General features: G+C 50.3%; 1 pseudogene; it reads left to right on the forward strand.

The window, feature by feature from the left end:
* Window positions 1-642: 642 nt before the first annotated feature.
* On the forward strand, window positions 643-7,825 carry LOC116547231 (annotated as a pseudogene).
* Window positions 7,826-9,791: the final 1,966 nt, after the last annotated feature.

Raw genomic sequence — 9,791 nt, forward strand, 5'->3', positions numbered from 1 at the left:
TCCAGTCCGGAGCCTGTCTTTGCAATTCTTGTGCATAGGGGTCGATCCACGTTTTGTTTGTGGCTGGAAACTTACACAATTTGAGGAACTCTCTTTAAGAACAGTTGCCTTACGCTGGGCGTGGTGGCTCACGCCAGTAATCCCAGCACTTGGGAGTCTGAGGCAAGTGGATCACATGAGGGCAGGAGTTTAAGACCAACCTGGCCAACATGATGAAACCCCATCTCTACTAAAAATACAAAAAAAAATTAGCCAGCTTTGGTGGCACACGCCTGTATGTAATCCCAGCTACTTGGGAGGCTGAGGCGGAAGAATAGCTTGAGCCTAGGAAGCGGAGGTTGCAGTGAGCTGAGATCGCACCCCTGCCTTCCAGCCTGGGCGACAGAGCAAGACTACATCTCAAAAACAAAGAACAATTGCCTTGAAAAGGGCTTGTGCAAATAAGGAGCCCTGAAGCTTAAGCTTTTTTTAGTTTCCCAATATTTTTACTGGTATAGTAGTTAAAAGGTAAGGTTTTTGGTCCTCATGTGCTGCCATCTTAGCCAGGCTGAGGAGAACTTGCTACTTTCTGATCCTCAAATCCTTCTGTCATCCCCTGTGCTCTGCCTGTTTCCCCTCAAATGCTGTGGAGGAGGCCAGGGCATGTACCAGGAGCTACACTGTTCGGATGAGTGTATCGTTGTGGCTCAAGTCAAGGTATCTATTTTGACTTCTCCACAGTTGTTCAGAATTTGGTTCTGCCAATTTCAAAACCTTCTTTTGTCAAGGAGGCCATAGAAATCAGAACAGGGTTGGGGCTTGGACTTGATGTGGTGAGGAGTTAGGATACTGCTGACCCAGGAGGATTTCCCTTGTTACAGAGGGATTGGAGAAGCGTGGGAGGCACAAGGGTAGGAAGGGCTGTGACTCCTAGTTCTCACCCAGCCCTGGAGAATCTATGCTGGAGTTATTACCAGTGGCTGATGGACACACAGCAGGAGGATTGAGCAGGTGAACTATAGGAGAGCCAAGGGGATGGGCTAGCAGCCATCAGCCTCTACCTCATAGCTGGGCTCCCTGCCAAAGCTGCTCGGCTGGTGCTATCCCAAGAGGAACTGCTAGCCAGCACAGAGCTGGTAGAACACATCACTGCAGTCCTTATCAAGGGGGAACTCTACGAAAGGGTATGCTCACTTCCTCTTCCTAGCCCTTATCTCCAGAGCTCAGGACCCTTCTCTCTTCCAGAGGAGTCTCAGGGCACAGGGTGCTTCCTGACTGCTGGTGTTCCCTTGTGTTTGGAGCTAATACTTGATTCTTTGTGTTGTAGGGGTACCATAGTAATGGGGTATGTGTTAACAGGCAGGTGATCTCTTTGAGAAGATTCACAATCCACAGCAGGCCCTGGAGTGCTACCGTAAAGGGAACGCATTCATGAAAGGTACTAGCCCCCATAAGCCATCCTTTACTGTTATGGACCCTTGCCCATCCGTCTCCCCAGCACCTCTTGGTGTGTGTGTTCAGGTTGCCTGGCTCCAGTTCTCCATTCTTCCCCTTCTCACTCCATGCTTCATCTCCCTGTCCTACCTTTTTCCTGAGGTCCATCCATGGAAGTCTGGGCTGAGCACCTTTTCTCTCCCTGGTAGCGGTAGAGCTGGCTCGATTGGCCTTCCCAGGGGAGGTGGTGAAACTAGAGGAGGCATGGGGGGACCACCTGGTGCAGCAGAAACAGCTTGATGCAGCCATTAATCACTACATCGAAGCCAGGTGTGGGAGTATGGGAGTGTAAAGGACATTTGGGTGTGAAGTGAGGGGCAGTGGAGCCAGTAAGGACACCAAGGCTGAAAAGAAGAGATCTCAAAATGTAGGTGGAAGTGTGCTTAAGGGGTCCCTTTACCTCCGTTCATCTTCATCTTTCAGCCTACATATTTATATCTTTCCCAACTTTGCCAGGTGTTCCATTAAGGCAAGTGAGGCCGCCCTGGGTGCCCGCCAGTGGAAGAAGGCAATTTATATATTAGATCTACAGGACCGGAACACCGCGTCCAAATACTGTCCTCCCATGGCCCAACACTATGCATCTCTGCAGGAGTATGAGGTGAGGGAGGGTCCTTTCCGCAGCATGAGGTGCAGTAGAACCTGAAACAGGAAGTGGAGGCCAGTTCACCTGATCCTTCTTTCTGGGCCCCAAACAGCATCACCACCTTGAATGAGAAAAGAACAGTTTACTTTCCCAGTTTCATTCCAGCGTGACACAGATACTTCCCTTCACCCCGGATATATAAAGTGAGTCTCTAGCTCTGTTCCAGCCAGCATGAGTAATTCTCGATGAATAACTCTAACATAGTTACAATATAAAATTGCTTTGCATTGCAGGAATGTGAGGCCCTTTTGAATTCCACTGTATTGTCCTCGTACTGCTTGGGGCTGGTCTTTCTTTTTAAATGGTAGACTGTGTGAGACACCCATACTCATCTTTTCTTCTCTATTACTATAAGGTCATATCACAGGCTTTCTACCATCTCAGCTGAGGTTTGTTCTTTCCTTGTTGAAGCTACTTTAAGTGTGTTGCTCTGACCTTTTGTATCTACCTCTCATCAACTACAGATTGCTGAGGAGCTCTATACTAAGGGAGACCGGACAAAAGACGCCATAGATGTGAACACCCAGGCTGGCTATTGGGAACAGGCCCACAAGGTAGAGATGGGTGGAGTTCATGATAAGAGAACTCTGCCTTAGTGGCAGTGTGGCCTCATTGCTGGGTCTGTTTCTCCTCTTTGCTTGGCTCCCTGAAAGCTGACAAAAAGTATCAAAAAACAGTCTGAGCCACTTTGATCCCTAGCCACAGAGAAAGGAAGGGATGAAGGGAGGCCCTTGTTTCCAGACCTGTCTATCATTCTTGAAGGAACAGATGGGCTCGGGAGCTGCAGAATCTGAACTACCACTCCTGATGGCTCTGGTCACAATGATGTCTTTGTTCTTGCCCTACACTTCAGAGCCCAGTGGTTACAGTGGCAATGGGAGTGTATGTCCCAGCACAAGGCATTGCAGACCCTCCCACCTTAGCAGAATATAGTTCTTCCTCTGCTCCTTATGGACTTGGAATTCCCCGACCTGACTAGTAGAGTGGCAATAACCAAACTTCTGTGATTGTTGGGAGAGTTCAGAGTTCCTAAAAAACAGGTTCCCTTGAAGGCCTGCTTCCCTGGGGAATTGGACCTGAGGCTACCCTTCCTCTGTGCCTCCACAGCTGGCAATGAAATGCATGAGACCAGAAGATGTGTCAGTGCTGTGCATCACCCAGGCCCAGGAAATGGGGAAGCAGGGCAAGTACCGTGAGGCTGAAAGGTGAGCCGTGGCCTCAGAGGAGGTGTAGGGATAGATGAGATTTCATTGCTGGGAGGAGGGATGGGGTCTCAGGATATGTACTCTCTGCCTAGAAGGCAGAGACAGCAGGGATCTGGGTCTAGGAGGCCCTAGGTGTATCTCCCTTCCCCAGGCTCTATGTGACAGTAGAAGAGCCTGATCTTGCCATCACCATGTACAAAAAGCACAAGCTGTATGATGACATGATCCGCCTGGTTGGGAAGCACCATCCAGATCTCCTCAGTGACACACACCTACATCTGGGCAAGGTGAGCCCTTCTCCTGGCTCTACCTATCTCTTCCCCAACCAGGCTCCACCTCCCCATCCCTCCATCTTGACTCACCTTCCTGCAGGAGCTGGAGGCTGAAGGCCGACTACAGGAGGCGGAGTACCACTACCTCGAGGCCCAGGAATGGAAGGCAACAGTGAACATGTACCGAGCCAGTGGGCTTTGGGAAGAGGCCTATGGTGTAAGGAATTCAGGCCACACTAAGGGATACATGCATCATTTTTTCCCACATTTTTTTTTCTTTTCTTTTTTTTTTTCAGACAGGGTGTCGCTGTCACCCAGGCTGGAGTGCAGTGATGCAATTACAGCTCACTACAGCCTTGACCTGCTGGGCTTAAGTAATGGATCCTCCCACTTCAACCTCCTGTGTAGCTGGGACTACAGGCGTGCACACCACACCTGGCTAATTTTTAAATTTTTTTATAGAGGCAGGTTTTCACCATGTTGCCCAGGCTGGTCTTGAACCCCTGGCCTCAAGTGATTGGCCTGCCTCTGCCTCCCAAAATGCTGGGATTACAGGCATGAGCCACCACACCCAGCCTCTCCCTGTTAACTTAGAGCAGTTACTGGATCCTTGTCAAAGCCAAGGTCAGAGATGAGAAGGGAGCAACTCTGTATTGGAGGATTATTGAGTGAGTTTGCTTTACAGGTGGCCAGGACTCAAGGAGGGGCTAATGCCCACAAACACGTGGCCTATCTGTGGGCAAAGAGCCTGGGAGGAGAAGCTGCAGTTAGACTGCTTACCAAGCTGGGACTCCTGGAAACTTCTGTTGACCACGCTGCAGACAATTGGTAAGGCCCCAAACATTCTCTCCACAAGCCCCAGCCCAGCCAGAGGCCCTCTCTAGATAAAGAAGATTGATGTATAACTGAAAAATATTTCCAGAAGCAGAGGCAAGAATGAAGAAATGTGGTAAAGGAAGATCCTTGGAAGGACATGATAGAGTGGCAAGAATAAATTAACTGCTCCTATTCCCTAGGGGCTCAGAACAGTGTTTAATTTTTGGCCGTTCTAAGAAGGGTGGAGAGGGAACAGATTGTAAAGCTAGCACTGCAGACTGCACTAAGCCAGTCACTTGCATCTGGGTAGTGGAAGTGTGATTCTTCAAATGCAAAGTGAACTCTTCTTTTTTTTGGAAGCACCAGAGCTCATGAGGTATTTTATTTGTAAATATGTATTACATCTCCAGAAAAAGAATCCTTGCATTTTCCCTCCGATGTGTTGCTGTCTTGCTTCTTCATGGTTCATGATACCAGCTGAGGTTGTCAGTACAATAAAACCAAACTGGTGGCCGGGCGCGGTGGCTCACGCCTGTAATCCCAGCACTTTGGGAGGCTGAGGTGAGTGGATCACGAGGTCCAGAGTTCGAGACCAGCCTGGCCAATCTGGTGAAACCCCCATCTCTAATAAAAATACAAAAATTAGCTGGGCATGGTGGCGGGCACCTGTAGTCCCAGCTACTTGGGAGGCTGAGGCATGGGAATCGCTTGAACCTGGGAGATGGAGGTTGCAATAAGCCAAGATCCTGCCATTGCACTCCAGCCTGGGCAACTGAGTGAGACTCCATCTCAACAACAAAAAAACCAAATTGGCAGGATGGGAGCAGATTATTCTGCCATTTTTCTACATCTCTGAGTTGCATGTTGAATCTGGGGCTAATCACTCCACACTTGTTTAGCCTGCCTGTGAGTTTCACAACAATTTTCCTGGCTCTGTAATCATCAGTGATTTCAAATCCGCCCAATGTAACCATATTTCATCATCACACTTAGAAACCGGATGATGACTTTGGAGCACAGCCTGATAAGAACCTAGTGTTTGCTTCTCTTTCTGGCATTGCTGATGCTCTTGACAGCATCAGCCAGGACATTCATGTGCACCATTGCGGCGGCGCAGAAAGATGGCGGAAAGAGCAAAGTGAACTTTTCTTAAGCAACTGTTATAAATGCAAATCTTGGAGTCTGATGCTGAGGGTGATCTTGCTCATTTTTTGGAGAGACTGTGTTTCTGATAATGTAGCTGGGGCTCAGGAGGAGGTGGTGAGCACCAGGAGCCCTCCTGGCCCTGTCAGCATAGGACTTCGAGGCTCACTCTTCCCTTCCCCTTCGCAGGCCCATTCTCCTTCCTCAGGAGCAGCTGGCCTCAGGAAAGGCATAGGCTTTTCCAGACATCTCTTGATCCACGCCAACAGTGACGTGGTCTTCACAGGGCTGCCTGCCTGTCTTCCTTTTTATCTCTGTGCTTTTCTGTCACTTCATGTCTGTTATCCTTAAACCTGTCACTTTTTCTCCCCTCAACCCTGTCCTTTCTCTGTTTTGTCTTGTTCCTTTTATGAAGGGAAGTGTGAAGTAAGAAAACTTCATCTGCACCTTCTGTTTCAGCAACTTTGAATTTGCTTTTGAACTCTCTTGGCTGGCCCTCAAGCACAAAACCCCCGAGATCCATCTCAAATACGCTATGTACCTGGAGGATGAGGTATGGGTGTGATTTGGACCCTGACCGCAGAGCCCTCTTGTTCCATCCCCTAGTGCACTGCTGCTGGTGTGCAGACCCTGGTCTCGTGGCTGCCTGTGATGCCGGTCTCCTTCCCATCACACACGGCTGTCCTTCTCCTTGTAGGGTAAATTGGAAGAGGCTGAAGCTGAATTCATCAGAGCTGGTAAACCCAAGGAAGCAGTCCTCATGTGAGTTATCCCATACATTCCTTAATCCTGTTTCCCCAGTCCCAGTCCCAGGATCTTTCATGATTATCTTGACCTTCATTCAAATCTAGAATAAATCAGTATTACACCCCTCAGTGACATGGCTGTTTGTGTCCCAGAACTGGGGCCTTAGTCCTATACTCAGTCTCTCCTCTGTCCCCATCTGGGGGCAGGTTTGTCCATAACGAGAACTGGGAGGCAGCTCAGCGTGTGGCCAAGGCCCACGTGAGATGCCTGTGGGACAGGCCCGGAGGGCCTTGGAGGAGAAGGGCTTTCAGAAAGCAGAAGGGCTGCTGCTCCGGGCCCAGAGAACAGGCCTGGCTCTCAGTTATTATAAGGTGAGGCACTGGATTCAGGGCCATGAGGGGATGGAGAGAGGGTCTGAGAGCCCACAGAGAGCCACACTGACCCTTGGTATGAAGAAAGATCAGGGAGGTTGGTACTGAGGAGTGGGAAAGACAGGAAAGAGGAAGGAGAAGAGAGGTCTAAGGACCCAGGAGTCCGTGGGCCAGGGCACCTGTGTGGCAGTGGGAAGCTGTCCTGCCTGCCTCTGCCTTCTTGATACCTGGAAATCTGAGCAGGAGGCTGGATTACGGAGTGACGCACTGCGGATCTGCAAGGACTATGTGCCCGGCCAGCTGGAGGCTCTGCAGGAAGAGTATGAGCAGGAAGCTACTAAGAAGGGGGCCAGGTATGAGACCAGAGGTCCAGCAGCAGTGGCAGGGCTGGAAGGGCCATGAGGCATGCACAGGACAGAGCACACTGCCCCCCCATGCCTAGTCCCAGTGCTCCAATCTCCACAGGGGTGTGGAGGGACTCGTGGAACAAGCTCGACACTGGGAGCAGGCTGGAGAGTACAGTCGTGCCGTGGACTGCTAGCTCAAAGTGCGAGACTCTGGAAACAGCGGCCTGATGGACAGGTGCTGGATGAAGGTGAGGGCAGCAGGCTCTTTCGGGCCCTCCTTCTTCCTAGGCCTCCATTCACACTCAGCTTCCCTTCTCACATCTGCAGCTGTCTCTGTGTCTTTTCCTTTTCAATCAGGTAGCAGGAATCTGTGGAGCTCCTGCTGGATGATAGAGCCAGAACCTCTGAAGGCTGTTAAGCAGATATAAGACAGAGTCCTGACAGCGAAAAGTTAGGGGAGTTGGACTAACACATGGCTCAGTTAATATCATATCAGAGTAAAGACCAAATTACTTGACTTAGAATTCAGAGAACAGTGAGATCTGTGTGGACTAGAGTAGTCAGGAAGGATCTGTGAAAAAGGAGGGAGGACTTGGACAGGAGCTCCAGGTACAGGAACTGGCCAGACAGGGAACATGACAAAGCATTGGCTCCGCGCCCCCCTCACCAATTCCTGAAAAGAAGCCTCCAGCAAATTAAGCCAGGCCAGTATGTGTCACAAATAATAAGACATACTGTATTGGAGAAACCAACAGGATATATACAGTCATATACCACATAACAACATTTTGGTCAATAGTAGACCACATAGCTGGGCGTGGTGGCTCATACCTGAAATCCTAGCACTTTGGGAGGCCGAGGCAGGTGGATCACTTGAGATCAGGAGTTCAAGACCAGCCTTACCTACATGGTAAAACCCTGTCTCTACTAAAAATACCCAGAAGAAATGAAGTTCTCCTGGGGAAATCACCTCAAACAGAAGAAGGCAACACTTTTTAGGAAAAATGTGCTGTCCTATCTTCCAGCAGTGCAAAGACGGGTAACAATACCAGAGCCTTCATCCTTCCCATTCTCAAAGTCCTGTCCCAGGCTCTAAAAGGGAAGCCAAAAGGAAAGACAATGGATATGAGAGACACTGGGGATGTAAAGGAATAGAAACTAATGGCAATGTGGCGAGGAATTAAATCCAAGGAGATGGGGAACAGGCAGCACAACGTGGGTAAAGAAAAGAGACAGATGATCTGATCTAGGAGGATGGGGCCTATGATGGCCTCTGATAAAACCAACTCTGAGCATGGGACAAAAGTGAGGGACCGCATGTTCTGGGCTCGACAGTGCTGCCTCTAAAGCATGATGGTCAAACCAAGAAACTCACAGCAGGTACAGCACAGAGTCTGGAAGGCATCACTTCCTCCCCACTTCTAACAGTTTCACCCAAGGGCTCCGGCCAGACCAAGGCCACTTCTGCTCTCCTCACCTCTCCTGGATGTGGACTCGGCCCCACGTAGCCCTCTTCTGAACGTCCACTTCTGCCTAGCAGCAGGGCTGCAGCTGGAGCAAGTCACATGAGGAGCCACCCTGCAATTCCTCTGAGATCCCGCCCCACTGGGATCACAACCTGGGACCTGGGAACCTGTGGGTGGGGTCTAGAATGAAGGGGCGGAGCTTGGAGCCTGTGCCCAGCCTCAAAACCCCTGCTCTCAATCTGAACCTTTGTACAGCTCCTCATGTCCCGCCACCCTGACTTCCCTACCCACCCGCCCAGTGGTCTCAGTCTAGATGCACAGCGAGACCAGTTACTGCCGCCTTATTGATCTTAGAGAAATTACAGACCCATTCTCGTGTGCCTCCCCCAGTAGAGAGACATGGAAGCCTTTCCACACTGGGGGTGCAGGAACTGGAAGCAATGGCTAAGCAAGAAAGAAGGCTGGAAAGGGCAGCACAGTGAAGACTTGAGGGAGACAATGAATAATAGGGGTGGATCTCGCCTCTGTGAGTAGCTTCAGGCCTCCACACTTGCGCTGCTTGGGGATTTTTGTGTGTAGTCCTGAGGAGGCTTGTTCCATTCTTCAAATCTCTATACATATATGGCTGTATGTTCTCCCCAGGGGAACTGTGCTTGAGACCCTGCTTAAGGGGACTGTGAAGGCTTCTCCCAGAGGGCCTCTCTGGCCTCATCTCAGAGGGACCATGATGGGCTCTCTCACAGAAACTGCAGTGGCTCCTCTCAGAGGACCTGTGACATCTCCCCTCAAAGGGACTGCGTTGGCTCCTCTCAGAGACACTGTGATGGGTTCTCTTAGAGGGACTATGATGGCTCCTCTCAGAGGGACTGCGATGGCCCCTTTCAGAGAGACTGTGACAACTCCTCTCAAGGGGACTACGATGATTTCTACGAGAGAGACTGGGATATCTATCTGAGGGACTGTGACGGCTCCTCTCAGAGGAACTGCGATGATGTATCTGAGAGGGACTGCGACGGCCCCTTTCAAAGAGACTGTGATGGCTCCTTTCCAGGGGACTGCGATGTTTTCTCCGAAAGAAGCTGAAATGACATCTGTCAGAGGGACTGTGATGATTTCTCCATAGCGGTTATGACGGGTTCTCTCAGAAGGACTGCGTCGGGTTCTCTCCCTATAGAAGCTGGGGTGGTTTTGCTCCTCGTGTGTGAGTTTCTCTTTAAGGTGTCGGTGCCAGGTTCTCTTCACAGGGGAGCCAGGTAGATTTCTTCCTTGGGCCTGAACTCTGGTTCCTGGTGGGGGCAAGTTCTT

This window comes from Sapajus apella, unplaced genomic scaffold, assembly GCF_009761245.1.
Source record: "Sapajus apella isolate SASKATOON/1434 unplaced genomic scaffold, GSC_monkey_1.0 scaffold2444, whole genome shotgun sequence".
Classification (NCBI taxonomy): domain Eukaryota; kingdom Metazoa; phylum Chordata; class Mammalia; order Primates; family Cebidae; genus Sapajus; species Sapajus apella.